A 14745-nucleotide genomic window follows, 5' to 3' on the forward strand; every position below is an offset into this window, starting at 1 on the left:
CCGAAATCCTCTAAGATTCCCTTCAACCAGACTCCTTACTTCACTGCCTCTGTGAGGGCAATGTACTCGGCTTCTGTAGTGGATAGAGCAACAACCGATTGTAATGTGGATTTCCAGCTTACAGCAGCACCATACAACTTATATATGTATCCTGTCTGAGACTTTCTATTGTCCAAATTCGTAGTAAAATCTGAGTCACAATATCCAATCAATGGATCACCATTATCAGAGTCAACCTTCTTGAGCAAAATCCCTAGATTCTTGCTGCCTTTCAGATATTTGAGAATCCATTTCAATGCAATCCAATGTTCCCTTCCAAACTCTTTCATGTATCTGCTTGTCACACTCACACTATGTGCTAGGTCTGGCCTTGTGCATATCATGCTGTACATAATGCTCCCTATTATACTTGCATATGGGATCTTTGACATCTCCTGCCTTTCCTTATCTGATTTAGGCACTTGCTGCAGAGATAACTTGAAATGTTGAGCTAATGGGGTAGTCACTTGCTTGGATTTATCCATCTGAAACCTTTTAAGAACCTTGCTCATGTAATCAGATTGCACTAGATAGATTTCTCCTTTGTCTCTTCATCTCTGAATATCCATTCCAAGGATCCTCCTAGCCTCCCCAAGATCTTTCATTTCAAACTCCTTACTTAACTCTGACTTCACTGATCTTACTACATCAATGTCAGCCGCAGCAACTAACATATCATCAACGTACAATACCAGATAAGCCACTGCCTTACTCCCATCCTTCTTTATGTACACACAATTATCATAAGCCGACTTCATGAATCCAATGCTGCTTAAGTGTGAGTCAAACTTGAGATACCACTGCCTACTAGATTGCTTAAGACCATATAAGCTTTTCTTCAATAGACAAACCTTGTCCTCTTGCCCTTGAGCAACAAAACCCTTCGGCTGTTCCATGTAAACGGTTTCAACTAGGTCTCCATGTAAGAACGATGTCTTTACATCAAGTTGGTGCAATTCCCAATTCCTTTGAGCAACCACAGACAACAATATCCTAATAGAGGAGTGTTTCACAACTAGAGAAAAGACTTCATTAAAATCCACTCCTTCCTTCTGCAAATATCCTTTAGCAACTAACCTAGCCTTATATCTGATCTTGTTTCCCTCAGAAACCTCCACCTTCTTCTTAAAAAACCACTTGCACCCCACTGGTTTTTGGGAGGAAGGTCTGTCAGACAACACCCAAGTTTTGTTTTTCATGAGAGATTCTATCTCTTCTCTCATAGCTTCAAACCATTTCTCCCATTCATTTCCCTTCATTGCTTCTTCATATGTACCAGGTTCATCAAACTCTATGCATTCACCCACATGAAGTGCAAAATAAGCCATCTCATAATCAGAGAATCTTGATGGGAGTCTTGGTGCCCTTCTTGGTCTATCATTGGAAAGGTTTGGAACTGGAGTGGTGGAGCTATCTGCTTCTTCTTGCTGCTCATTATCTGATGTATCATTACCTACACTCCTTGCTGGCTCCACCTCAATTGATGTACCCCTTTTTCCTCCAGCAAGATAAGGCATAATAGTTTCATCAAATATGACATCTCTGCTTACTATGAGTTTTTCACCCCTTGGCTCAGTGCTCCAGAGTCTGTAGGCCTTGGATCCAGTATGATATCCAAGAAATATACACCTCAATGCTCTGGACTCTAGTTTCCCTTGTTTCACATGAGCATAAGCCCTGCATCCGAATGACCTAAGCTTGCTGAAGTCAGGTAAATGTCCATGCCATCTTGCATCTGGGACATGAAAATCCACTACTGAAGAAGGTGATCTGTTTATCAGCACCACAGCAGTAGCAGCTGCTTCACCCCAGAACCGTTTGTCAACACAAGATGATAGAAGCATGCATCTCACTCTTTCCATGATGGTTCTATTCATCCTCTCGGCCACTCCATTTTGTTGTGGATTTCTCGGAGCAGTTCTGTGCCTTTGTATTCCCTTGCTTTGCAGTAGTCAGTGAACTCTTGAGATACATATTCCAGACCATTATCCGTCCTCAAACACTTAAGGCTCAGTTTATTTTCCCTCTCAACCATCAAATGCCACTCTTTGAAGAACTTAATAGCCTCTGACTTTTCTTTCAAAACTTGGACCCAAAGCTTTCTTGAAAAATCATCTATTATGGTCATGAAATACCTTCATTCATGGTTGGTGGCTGAGCAGGTCCCCAGATATCACTGTGGGCATAATCAAGAACTGATCCAGAAGTGTACTTCCCCTTTGGAAATGGAAGCTTCTTGCTCTTTCCCATCATACACTGCTCACATTTGCTGAAAACTTGGTCTTTCTCCATGTTGAATACACCCTTCTTTGCAAGGTGCATCATTCCCTTTGTCCCAAGGTGGCCTAATCTGATGTGCCATGTCTGCAGATCTACCTGCTTCTCTGCAACATTTGTGCTACCAGTGATGACAGTTGCTTCAAGATATTATAGTGTCTGTTTCTTCACAACACTCATTACTGTATTGGAGCCTTTGTAGATGATCAACTTTCCATTTTCTGACCTGAAACCATAGCCTTTTGTCTCAAGAAGTCCAAGAGAGACTAAATTCCTCTTGATCTCTGGTATAAATCTCACATCAGTGAGCAATATCATGGAACCATCTGCTAGTTTCAACTTGATGTTTCCCATGCCTCTGATCTTGCAAGTCTGATTATTCCCAAGAATGATTGATCCATCTGATGGCCTAAAATATTCAAACCACTGCTTGTGAGAGCTCACATGGAAACTGCATCCAGAGTCTATTATCCAAGACTCTCCTATTGCCTCTTCAACATCTCGGTCACTTTAACATCTGATTTGTCATCCTTCTCCATATCCAAGGCTTCATCTAACCCTTGGTGAGTGAGTAGCGCCTTCATCTTGACTTGCCAGAGACCAAAGTCGTTCATGCCATTGAATTTCTCTGCCTCGAATCTCGCCATCGCCATCCTCTTCCTCGGTTCCCACAGACGGCGCCAATTGTAGAAATAGCGATGGAGGTTGCGATCAAGAACAAAGAACAAATGACACAGAGGGATTTTACGTGGTTCGGTTTAATCAAACCTACGTCGATGGGAAACTATATGAGAGATGTTTATTCACGGCTAAAGATGGTTTATAATAGGAAACACAAATGAAAATGAAGAACAATGCACACTTCGCTATCTACTCTCAAGATATGAGCTATAACATCTCTTTCTTCTCTTCTTCTTTGATTCTCCTCACATATGCTCTCTCTCTTGCTGGAACTGAATAACTACTCATGCTTTTATACTCTTCATGCAACGTCCAAGATCGGTCAAACAACGGCTAGTTGCTTTCTGTTATAACAACCATTTTTCAACCGACTGCATGGCTTAGTTTCTGTTGCATCCGAGCCTCTGAGCTGAGCCTACATCCGAACCAGCCACGAGCCTAATCACATGGTCACAAACCTAACAAAGGTTCAAGCTCAATTTCTTTAAATTAATTCCAACTTCTCATAATTAAATCTTGGTCCAAACAAGCACGCTTCTTCAATTACATTATAGCCCAAATTCCCAACTAATTAAAAGGCTCAACTCATTAATTAAAACAACCCATACTTAATTAATTGGCCCCATTCGAACATAAAATGGAGACTGCCCACTTGTCTTATTTCATCACTATGGCCCAATAATTAAAAAAAATAGCCTCATTTCCTTCTCCTTTGACTCTAACCCATCGGCAGTTCTTTCTCAAATTCACATTCCTCACCAATTGAAATCCCTAAAAAAGAAAAATAGCCGCGCATTCCAATCTCTCTCACCTTCTTCTCAGCGAAATCGCCACCGCCGTTCACGCCCTCCTCCGGCGTCTCTCTCCCTTCTCTATTTCTCACTCTTAGAGAAAATTAGAAGATCCCCAATTTCCAACTTTGGGAGTCCCAAATTGAACGTAACAACGGCGGTTTCTCCTCCGCCAAACCCCTCTTCTTCGGCGATCGCAGCACCGCCACCGGATGCCGGTCCCTGTCCCCGTCGAGTTTTCTCCCTCGACAATGGGAACTTCTCGCAACGGTAGGAACATCCTTGCGAACAGCAGCGTCGCGCGCTGCGTCACGCAGTCAGTCTTGGCGAGCAGAGTCACTGCCTGCGCTACCTCCGCCGCTTGCGCTTGCTCGACGCCGGACATCCCGTCGCCTAAGCTAAGTCCTCTTCCCCTTTCCCTTTTCACTCAATTTCTATAAGTTATGGCAGTATCCATGTGGTGTTGGGGTATTGAGTATTCTAAAGTTGTGATCTTGGAGAAGAGTTTGTTCTTATTGTTTTGGTCACAGGGTTTCATCGATAATGGCTATTAGTATTAGAAATGGGCCACTCATAAGGGGAGGGTTATCCATACTTATATAGACAAGCTAGGATCATCGATGTGAGACAAGATTTAAGAGTTTTAACACGCCCCCTCACGTGTGGGCCGGAATGACACATCGGACTTCCATCACGTGGGTAGGCAAGAGAAGAGATAAAGAGATAAAATCCATCATCGACTTGGGTCCGCTCTGATACCATATTAGAAATGGGTCACTCACCCCTTAAAAGGCCTCATAAGGGGGAGGGTTATCCATACTTATATAGACAAGCTAGGATCATCACCAAGTCGATGTGGGACAAGATTTAAAAGTTTTAACAATTAGTATTAAAGTTTTGATTTTCCTTTGGGAGCGTTTAGCACACTGTGGTGAGTTCTCACCCTATACATGAATTACTGTGGAAGGATTTGGATGGATTTGTTACTGTTTCATATGTTGATGTGAGGATCCTATTGGAACTCTATGTTCTTGTGCTCTCTACTTGATCTATATGATGTAGAGGGTATGGTGGTGTTTATTAGAAGTGAACTAAAGCTCTATGGTTCAAAAATCATGTCATGGCAACATGAGATAGATGCTATCGTTCTACATGGGTGAAAATGAGTTACAAGGAGGGTTTTATGTGAGTTACCTGCTGTGGTGATGAAACTGGAAGAGAAATTTATGTGCTCTTGCTAGTTTAGTCCATTCACTGCCCCTTTCACACAAACTCACTCTCTCTCGGTTTCTTACTGCAGTGTTGAGGTAAAGTAGTGGTATTGGGTGGAGGCATACATATATAGAGGTTGAGGTTTTGTAACTGAAAAAAAAATATGTAAAGCAGATTGTGTGCAGGAGTGAATCTGTAACTTTGCTATATGTTGGTTGTTCTCTTGGGGTAGTACAGGGGTGTACTCGCGGAATTAAATGGAGCTGTTGTATTACTTTGTTCTCTTCTTGCAGCAAATCCTCTTTTTTTATCAGGGAAAAGCTATGTGGCCACATTATGGTCAGCCATAATCTGGTTTAATAGATAAAAGAACCGGTTAGTTTATAAGTTCCGGTTCAACTCAAATTATTCTTACTCTTATGCCCCTATAATATAAAATGCACTTTAAATTTATATTCCTATTTTTATCCTGCCAACTTGCTCAAAAGGGGCGCTTCTTTTTTTTCCATTTTCAAATTTCCCCGCCCCTACCATTGTATTCATTCCCTTTGTTTTTTCATTTTCAAATTCTCTCTCATCCCTTCGCTTCCAATCCCTCCCACATATTCCTTGCCTCTCAAATCTTCTTTCACTTTTTTTGTTTTCTTTAAAAATTTTAAATACTAGATTTTATACTATAAGTTTATGTAAAATTGTCAATTGTCTATAAGTTTATGCAAAATTGTCAATTGTTACATTTTATTTATTTGTACTATAAGTTTATATAAATGCCAAAATGAGTCCATATTTGTTTTTTTTGGGTTCATTCTTCCTTATGCCCAGCTTATTCTATTTTATTAATCCATAATTTTTTTGTTCTATTGTTCTTTTTAATCTCAGCCCCATGATTTTGTCATCCGACGGTTAGATTGATGCCACGTGTCATTTAATAATGCAGATTTTCAGTTGAATAATGCGCACCGACTAATAATGCACCATTATAGTGTAATAATGCAGATTTTCAGTTGAATAATACACACCGACTAATAATGCAGATCATCACAACCATCCAATTCAAGGATCCAATATATATATATATATATATATATATATATAATTCTATTTTTAAGCTTATCATTCATTATTTATTTTAAGAATACTCATTCCGAATGAAGAACATTATTTTTTATATTCTATTTTTTGTTTACATTTTCATTATGAACTATATTCTTTTTTGGGGGTTTATTCATATTTTTTTATTAATCCATAATTTTTTTGTCAAACTGATTGTACCATAATTAAGCTTTATTAGGGCGTGTAATGATGGGTACATGAGAGAATATAGATCACATTTTCATGGATTAAATTTCACTAATAAGTGGTAACTTTAATACGCCTTTATACTTGTATTAATGTATGGGCATTTAATAAGAAAATCAATTAATTATGGTCTGTTTTGATTCAAATTCCAACATGAGGCTATTAAATACGTGTCTTAATTCAAAATTTGAAACATGTGAATTCTCTCTCATTAGCGTGAAACGAGATAAAGGGATTAAGGAAATTAGAAAAACAAAAATAAGATTAAGGATATATGTAATTTTCATTTATCCACTAACTCTAACTAATATTTTATTTAATAACTAACACTTAAAGTTACTAATTTAGCCTTGTGTGGCTGGCCATAATGTGGCCATTTAGCACCATTCTTTTTATTATGCACAAATTTTAACGCAATTTGGCTTGTTTCATAGAATAATTAATGGCCTTGTCTTTCTTATGCAGTTTTCGGTTGTGGGAGTGGGAGTGCAGGAGCATACCTGCCATTTTAGGCAAAACTCCAAGTCTCCTTTAAAAGTGTAGTTGTCCCTTACTCTTACTTAACTTGGTTGCTAGCCTCTTGGTACCTCATTTGATTTATTAGCTTAGGGACAAAAAGGTGATTCGCTCACCCCAGGCGCCCCCATAACCCGGCCCGACATCGCTATGGAGGGATTCAAACACGGTACCTCAGCGGCCCATTAGGTGGGAGGAACTTACACTGGTAACCAGCACACAAGGAGCCACCACAGTGGTGAAACTCCCACACTGCGGCTGCCAGCATTCGATCCTGTCTGCTTAGGGACAATCTACCACTCAGGAACCAACTGAGTTAAGCCCGTGCGGGCATTTGATTTATTAGCTTTGTTTGTATCTTGTAGGTGGTAGTCATTGGAGGGAGGGTTGTTGGCTGCCATTGGGCTGACTCTTGGGCCAACCTTCGGGCCGACAGTTCTCCGCCAACAGGTCGAACTCACAGGCCTCGAAGAGGGGGTGGCTTGGGATTGTAAGAAAAAGACTCAAAGCATTTCCATTTTGACATTCATGTGTATTATTTTTTGTAAGCTAAGCCATAGCTTGGAATGTAACTACATTGTATCTCGTTCGAACGGCCATTCATCCTTAATTCAAACTTTGCTCATTTTTCATTTAGATCGTAAATAATCATTACTCAAGCAAACCAAACACAAAAGTTATAAATTTCTCAGATTTTAAGGTAACTAGAAAGTGGTATGCACTCCTTAGTTTGATAAAAATCTTAAAAGCTAAGAAAATTAAATAGTGGGTATTACGGAGAGGTTCTTGAATGGCGAGGGTTGTTAACATGTTATGTATGCTCTAGCTTCACTTGTGCATAGTTTTAGGTGCGATAGTGTTGAAAAAGAAGGTGCCTCTTGTTGTTTTTGCTTTGATAAGATTATCGCATCATCAGCTTTATGGGTAGGTTTGTGATTGCAAGATTTGTTGTTTTGAGGAGAAATGTTGTGTTTCATGGCATCCAGATAATGCTGCCCCTTGTAACCTTGTTGATGTTTGAGGAGCTTGTGTTTCATAGATCAATAATGGAAATATAGAAATAGATTAATTATATACTACTCCCCATTGACATATAATTGCATTCCTAATAAATTTTAATTTGTTTATTTCACGGATGATTGACCTATGTTACTTAAATGTTACTATTGTTCTAGATATTAGTATTAATTTGACCAATCCTTTTCGATTTATCCACCATCTTTTTGAGGAAAATATAGATAAACCAAACATTCATGTATATTTGGATTAAAAAAGGTTAATAAGAAATATGAAAAAGACTTGAAATTTCATGTATTTATTGCTATGGAGTATATTTTAATCTGACCCATAATGTTATATTAATCCTTCAAATTTTTTTAAAGAAAAATTCAGATGAATCAATAATTCTATGGACTTGGTTAAAAAAAGGATGAGAGGAAATATGAGAAATGGGTGAAAGTTCATATATTTATGATAGGCAAATAATTATATACTCTCTTTCTCCATAGTTATTGGTTTATTTATTTTTATTTCGTTCATTAAAATTAATTCTTTTAATTTTGTAATATAATTTATTTTTTATATTTAAAACTTGTGCCGTTCGATATTCAAACATTATAAATAAGAGTGATGCTAAATGATCATAATGTGACCGGCCATAAAGAGTTAATTTATTCCATTTACATGTATAAAAAATTAGAATTACCGATATAAACTTATATGTGTGTGAATGGACTTGTGAGTTGATACTTATCTTTGAATTCCATTACGTAAAACACATTAATATCACGAATTACTGTATACGTTGAGCAATAATCAAGAAATGACAGTAGTAATAAGTTGAGCAAAAACTACGAAAGAGCAACACTAACATGTTGAGCAACATACAATGAAGATGATATAAAAGTAAAATCAAGTAGTATTAAACCAAAAATTTGAAAAAAAATCAATTTATTTATTATTTAATTAATTTATGGTTGGCCATAATGTGGCCGTATAGCTTTATTCTATAAATATTGATAACAAACAAACATATAGATTGAATGATAGTTATGAAGGCTAGTTTGATAGCTAGGGGGCTGAGTCTAGACGCTAGCATTTCTATCTAGTAACACATGTACGCTCGTGAACCAGAATGGGATGGTAAGCAACAGTCAGTCAATGAAATTTCACCTCATTTTTGGTTGGTCGCATCAGCAGCAACTCCCTTTCTACTCAAATCCCACCAAATACTTTTTTTCTCTCTCTTCAAAGATTTAAAAATTTGGTACTAGAAAATATATTCTTCCTATAAATATTGGGGGCTCTCCAAGCTTGTACTAGCATAAATTATCTTTTCATATTCATGGATAAGTGTAGCACTCACAATCATCCAACCATTCAAAATGGTTGTCTTCCCTCTTTCATTCATTCATTCTGTCTTTCTTTCTAAAATGCTTATTAATTTTTGTTTGGTGCAGAGGAAAGCAGTCTTGAATGGAAGTTCATAAATATGTCAGAGCAAGAGGAAGATATCATATGTAGAATGCACAAGCTTGTGGGGGACAAGTAATACTACTAAGTATTTATATTAGTAATGTTTTAGTAGTGCTGTTTTTGTATGAAGAGAAATAATTATATGTGTTTATTTTTTTGTTAGGTGGGTTTTAATAGCTGGAAGAATTCCAGGAAGAAGTCCAGCAGAAATTGAAAGATTTTGGTTGATGAGAAACTGTAATAACCACGATCTAATTACCCGAACCTTATGAAATAATTAAAGAGACGTGAAGCGAATGCCACTTCCAAAATACTTTTCAGTACGATAATTTTACAATTCCTATGTTCGAATTTCACGCTTTAGAAATAACACAAATCTGGAAATTTAAAGAAACGAGCAAGGATCGAATAAAATGGAAGCGTGTTCGTTTATTCCTTAAGTGAATAAAATACGACGCATTACTTTCCGAACCATGTCTTAATTTACAAGGCGTATGACAATGAAAATGAAGGGAAAACAATACAGCTAACTCTATAAATATTTCGTACATGTTGAAAGAAAAGAAAGCTTGGAGAAGCACTATGCTATTACAAGTTAGGAATGTGAGATATTAGCCCGACGTCCTTCGAACCCAAGGAAAATCACACGTGTTATGAGCCGAGTCAAATGGACCGCCGGCCAGAGCAACAAAGCCACAGTGCAACGACAATGGCAGCCGTCCTCACACACCTACACAATAAGACAATGCTCTTAATTGCAAAAGAACAAGAGATTGTGGGGACTTCTAGCTAAAGGAAAGAGACAATACTACCTTTGATGAAGACCAAGAATACTTGCCAAGAATACAAGGCAAGGCAAGGCAAGATGGCAGCTCCTACAGCCTTTCCTCCACCAGCCGAGAGGCTGCCACGAGCCAGAAAAAGGGAGAAAACTGCAGCACAGCTGCAGCAACCCTGCACCCCAGCTCCAACCGCCACTGCCCCACCTTGTGTACCTGCGAATCACCACTAAAATCAGTTAAAGGTGCTGCAAGGTACTAAGAAGAAGGACATCTACTGTAGGATAACAAATTGAGATCTCATTCCTGCACAAAAATCTGCCTTACAGGTTTTCAGTTACAAAATCCTTATATATGGGGTGTACCCCCCGGCCTCACTCCCTTTACCACAACATACCAAAACATCAATAGTAAGTTTGAGAGTGAGAGGAGGTTGTTATAAAAAAATGAGCTTAAGTTGAAGTCTAGCAAGAAGAACCCTTCAACACCTTTACAAATTGAAAAGAAACTGCGGAAGCTATAAAGATACACATGCTAGAGTTATGTTTGGAGAGAGCTCTCAAATCAGCATTTTTCATTGCATCGAATGTAACAAGTTACAATACATATATATTCTTCACTATAGGACATTGTACTAATCTACTTTAACAAACTCTGAACATTGTACTAGTCTACTTTAACAAACTTTGCAAAATCTCTCTTCTTCATTCCATTGAGCAACACGTCTCTCCAAGTACAACGGTGGTCCTCCACCTTAACTGGCATACTTGGCACAATCACAATTGTAGTTTGTGAGAGGTACTATATCCCAGTTGGAGTTTATGATTGTTATAAGGCCTAGTAAGAGGAAAGCACAGACAACCAAAGATTCTGAAAGCTGAGTAATCAGGTTTGGAGAGAAAGAGAGCCTCATGTGGAGAAATGTTGTTGATAATTTTAGATGGCATAAGATTGATAAGATAAACGGCTGTGACAAATGAATCATCCCAGAACCTCTGAGGGAGGAAGGATTGAGCTAACAAAGCTAGGCCAGTTTCTACAATGTGTCTGTGTTTTCCCTCAGCCAAACCATTTTGTTGTGGGGTGTATGGACATGAGACTCTATGCACTATCCCATTCTCTTTTAGAAAAGGAACTAATCCCTGATATTCATCTCCCCAATCTGATTGAAGAATCTTAATTCTTGATCCGAGCAGGTTTTCACTCATAACCTTGAACTGCTTAAAAACAGCAGTGAGATCACTTTTATTCTTGAGTAAGTAAATCCAGGTAAATTTAGAAAAATGGTCAACAAATGAGACATAATAAGAGACATAATAAGAGTATCCATTTCTAGATTTAACTGGAGAACAGTGTTGTTAAAACGCAACCCGAGCGCGCTCGGGGCGTGGGGCGCTCAGGTCGAGACCGGCTTCGCCCCGACATGGGTGAGTCGAGCGAGATTCATGGGGCGCAGTTGGGGCGTAGTTGGGGCGGCGGGGGCGGTGGGGGCGACGGGCGACTGGGGCGAGCCGAAGAGGTTTTCCTGTTGTGTTAACAAAATTTTTTGGGTTTTGAAAATGGAGATGTGCTTTAATGGGTAGAGAATCGAGGCATTCATTAATTTAATCCACCTTTTCCTCTATTCTAGATTAATTAATTGTTTTCTCAGCCTCATCATCTCTGCGACCCACTTTTTGATATTTCCCTAGATTAATTAATTAGTTTTTATACCACTAGGTTAGTCTAATTAAATTATTAATTCTTATTCACCCACTCAAGTTAGAGTCTGTATCGATTCCAATGCATTAGTTAGTGCAGTTATTTTATTACTCAATAATTCTTTTTTACCCACTCTACAAGTTAGAAAAGTAAACAAAATTTAATCCTGTTGTGTTAACAAAATTTAAGCCGAAGAGGTTTTCCTGTTGTGTTAACAAAATTTTTTGGGTTTTGAAAATGGAGATGTGCTTTATGGGTAGAGAATCGAGGCATTCATTAATTTAATCCACCTTTTCCTCTATTCTAGATTAATTAATTGTTTTCTCAGCCTCATCATCTCTGCGACCCACTTTTTGATATTTCCCTAGATTAATTAATTAGTTTTTATACCACTAGGTTAGTCTAATTAAATTATTAATTCTTATTCACCCACTCAAGTTAGAGTCTGTATCGATTCCAATGCATTAGTTAGTGCAGTTATTTTATTACTCAATAATTCTTTTTTTACCCACTCTACAAGTTAGAAAAGTAAAAAATTTAGTTTTTTTTAATTAAAATATTCATTATATTGATTAAATACCTTTAAATATTACTACATAAATGATAAATAATCTAGAAAATGGTACTTTCACACCAAGAAGTCTTTTTCGCACAATGTATTTCATTAACCTGTATTAAAAGTATAGATATAGCTTAATTAGGCTAATAGTACGCCCTGATTCGTGGGTCCATATTCAGATGTGATATGGAGTAATGATGTATTTAGATTTATTGGATGTGATAAACATTCAAGGAACAAACTTATAAAAGAGACACAAATATAATCATCATTCGGCTATTCTGGCGCCCCGATTCGTGGGTCTCTCGCCCCATCGCCCCGCGACCCGGGGTCCCCCCTCATCGCCCCGGGGCGCCCCGCGACCCTAACAACACTGCTGGAGAAGGCCCCCAAAGATCACTGTGAACAAGTTCTAGTGGTGCACTGTGTTGAGAGACAGAATGTGAATATGATAATCTATGAACACACAACAAGGATAGCAAAGAGAAGCAGTTTCCATTGAATTATAGGGAATATTACAACTGTTAAGAGCAAGTTTAACATCTAGAGTAGGGTGCCCTAGTCTACTATGCCACAAAGACAAAACAGAACTAGAAACTCAGCTGGAATGTGAGTTGCTCAAGCTCAGGGAATGGACAGCTAAACTCTCTGGACTGGAATGAGAGATGGGGACAGTGCCACGCTTGATTGGGGTATGATCTACTAGGAAATGATATAGGCCTTTTTCAAGAGTTCCTTTGAGCACAACCTCCCTGGTCCTTGACAAAACAGAAACTTGGATGAAATTCAAAGAAGACAGAGTTGTCTTGAGCAAATTTGGAGACACTCAGAAGATTTTTAGTGATGTTAGGCACATGCAAAAGATTTTTAAGATGAAGCTTTCTAGAGAATTTAGCTGAGTGAGATTTAAATGCACTATCTCCAATATTTGCAATATTAACAGCAGATCCATTTCCAAGCAAGAGATTCTTACCTCCAGTGTATTCAGTGCTTATGTTGAGATTGATCAAGTCATTGGACACATGGTGTGTTGCTCCTGAGTCTGGATACCTGCTTGAAGATGCATTTGATCCATAGCTAAACTTTGATGGAGTTCCAATAGAGAAGGATGCTGAAGGAGACTTAGGCACTGACTGCACAAGATGAGCTGAAGGATTAAAGAATCCTTGATTATGTTGTTGTGGAGTACTTCCTCTGAACTGGACTTGAGGTGGTGTGAAGTTTTGCTCGAATATATGCAAACATTTTGCTGCAGAATGGCCAAGCTTCTCACACAGCTGGCAAACAATCTTGTTGTTTCCTCGGCCAAAACCTCTACCACCTCTTCCCTCTCTCTGAACTCTTCCTCCAAAAACTCTTCCATTCGTTGCTTCAAACCTATTGTTGTTGAAATTCTGAGACTCCCTCTTCTGCCCAGACTGCTGATGGACAAGATTCAATGATGGCTGAGATCCAACTGAGCTGATGGAATTGGCTCTAGTTGATTCCATTCTTGACTCAAAATTGAGCAAGAAAGCACTAACATCTCCAAGACTCCAAGGATCTGACCTTGAAGTTACTGCACATACTGTTGGATCATAGTCCTGTCCTAGTCCTCCAAGAATGTGGAGTACTTGCTCAGATAATCTGTCATAGACATTCCATCTTTCTTCAAATTTTGCATTTGCTGGCGATATTGCATCACCTTAGCCGTGGAGCGGCTTGCGAAGTTAGTCTCCAGTGCACACCATATGTCGCTAGCAGATCTGAGCCCTACAACCAATGTTAGAGCATTCTCTGATAATGAAGACAAGAGCCATCCAGCTACTCTCCTATCTTGTCTCTGCCAACTTATGTAAGCTGGATTTGAAACCATGGACTCTCCGTATTGATCTGGTATCAGTTGTGGAGGAGGATCGGTGTCCCCTGTGATAAAAACCTTCAAGGTCGTAGCCATACATAGCAACATCAACTTGTTGCTGTCACATGAGGAAGTTACCATCAGTTAGCTTCACTGAGATTGGAGGTAGTTGAGAAGATTGGTGGCAGTATTGCAACTGGAATAGTTTCATTGGCTTCTGCCATTTTGAGTAGTGAAGAAAAGGAAACAAAAAACAAGAGTAAGAAAGCCAGGATCAGAGAGATCCTGCTCTGATACCATGAAAAGAAGTTACGGAAGCTATGAAGATACACATGCTAGAGTTATGTTTAGAGAGAGCTCTCAAATCAGCATTTTTCATTGCACCAAATGTAACAAGTTACAATACATATATTCTTCACTCTAGGTCATTGTACTAATCTACTTTAACAAACTCTGAACATTGTACTAGTCTACTTTAACAAACTCTGCAAAATCTCTCTCTTCTTCATTCCATTGAGCAACACGTCTCTCCAAGTACAACGGTGGTCCTCCACCTTAGCTGGCATGCTTGGCTCA

At 38.6% G+C, this 14745-nt stretch overlaps 2 long non-coding RNA genes across 2 annotated transcripts; one reads left to right on the plus strand and one right to left on the minus strand.

The window, feature by feature from the left end:
- Positions 1-9154: 9154 nt before the first annotated feature.
- On the plus strand, positions 9155-9567 carry LOC121773484. Its single transcript, XR_006044757.1, has 2 exons — positions 9155-9362; positions 9454-9567. It is a non-coding gene; the product is annotated as an uncharacterized LOC121773484 (long non-coding RNA).
- Positions 9568-9785: 218 nt separating this feature from the next.
- Positions 9786-12312, minus strand: LOC121773485. The gene is made up of 2 exons (XR_006044758.1): positions 10103-12312; positions 9786-10020 (listed from the first exon to the last, which is right to left on the minus strand). It is a non-coding gene; the product is annotated as an uncharacterized LOC121773485 (long non-coding RNA).
- Positions 12313-14745: the final 2433 nt, after the last annotated feature.

The sequence above is a fragment of the Salvia splendens genome, chromosome 17 (genome assembly GCF_004379255.2).
Source record: "Salvia splendens isolate huo1 chromosome 17, SspV2, whole genome shotgun sequence".
Lineage (NCBI taxonomy): Eukaryota > Viridiplantae > Streptophyta > Magnoliopsida > Lamiales > Lamiaceae > Salvia > Salvia splendens.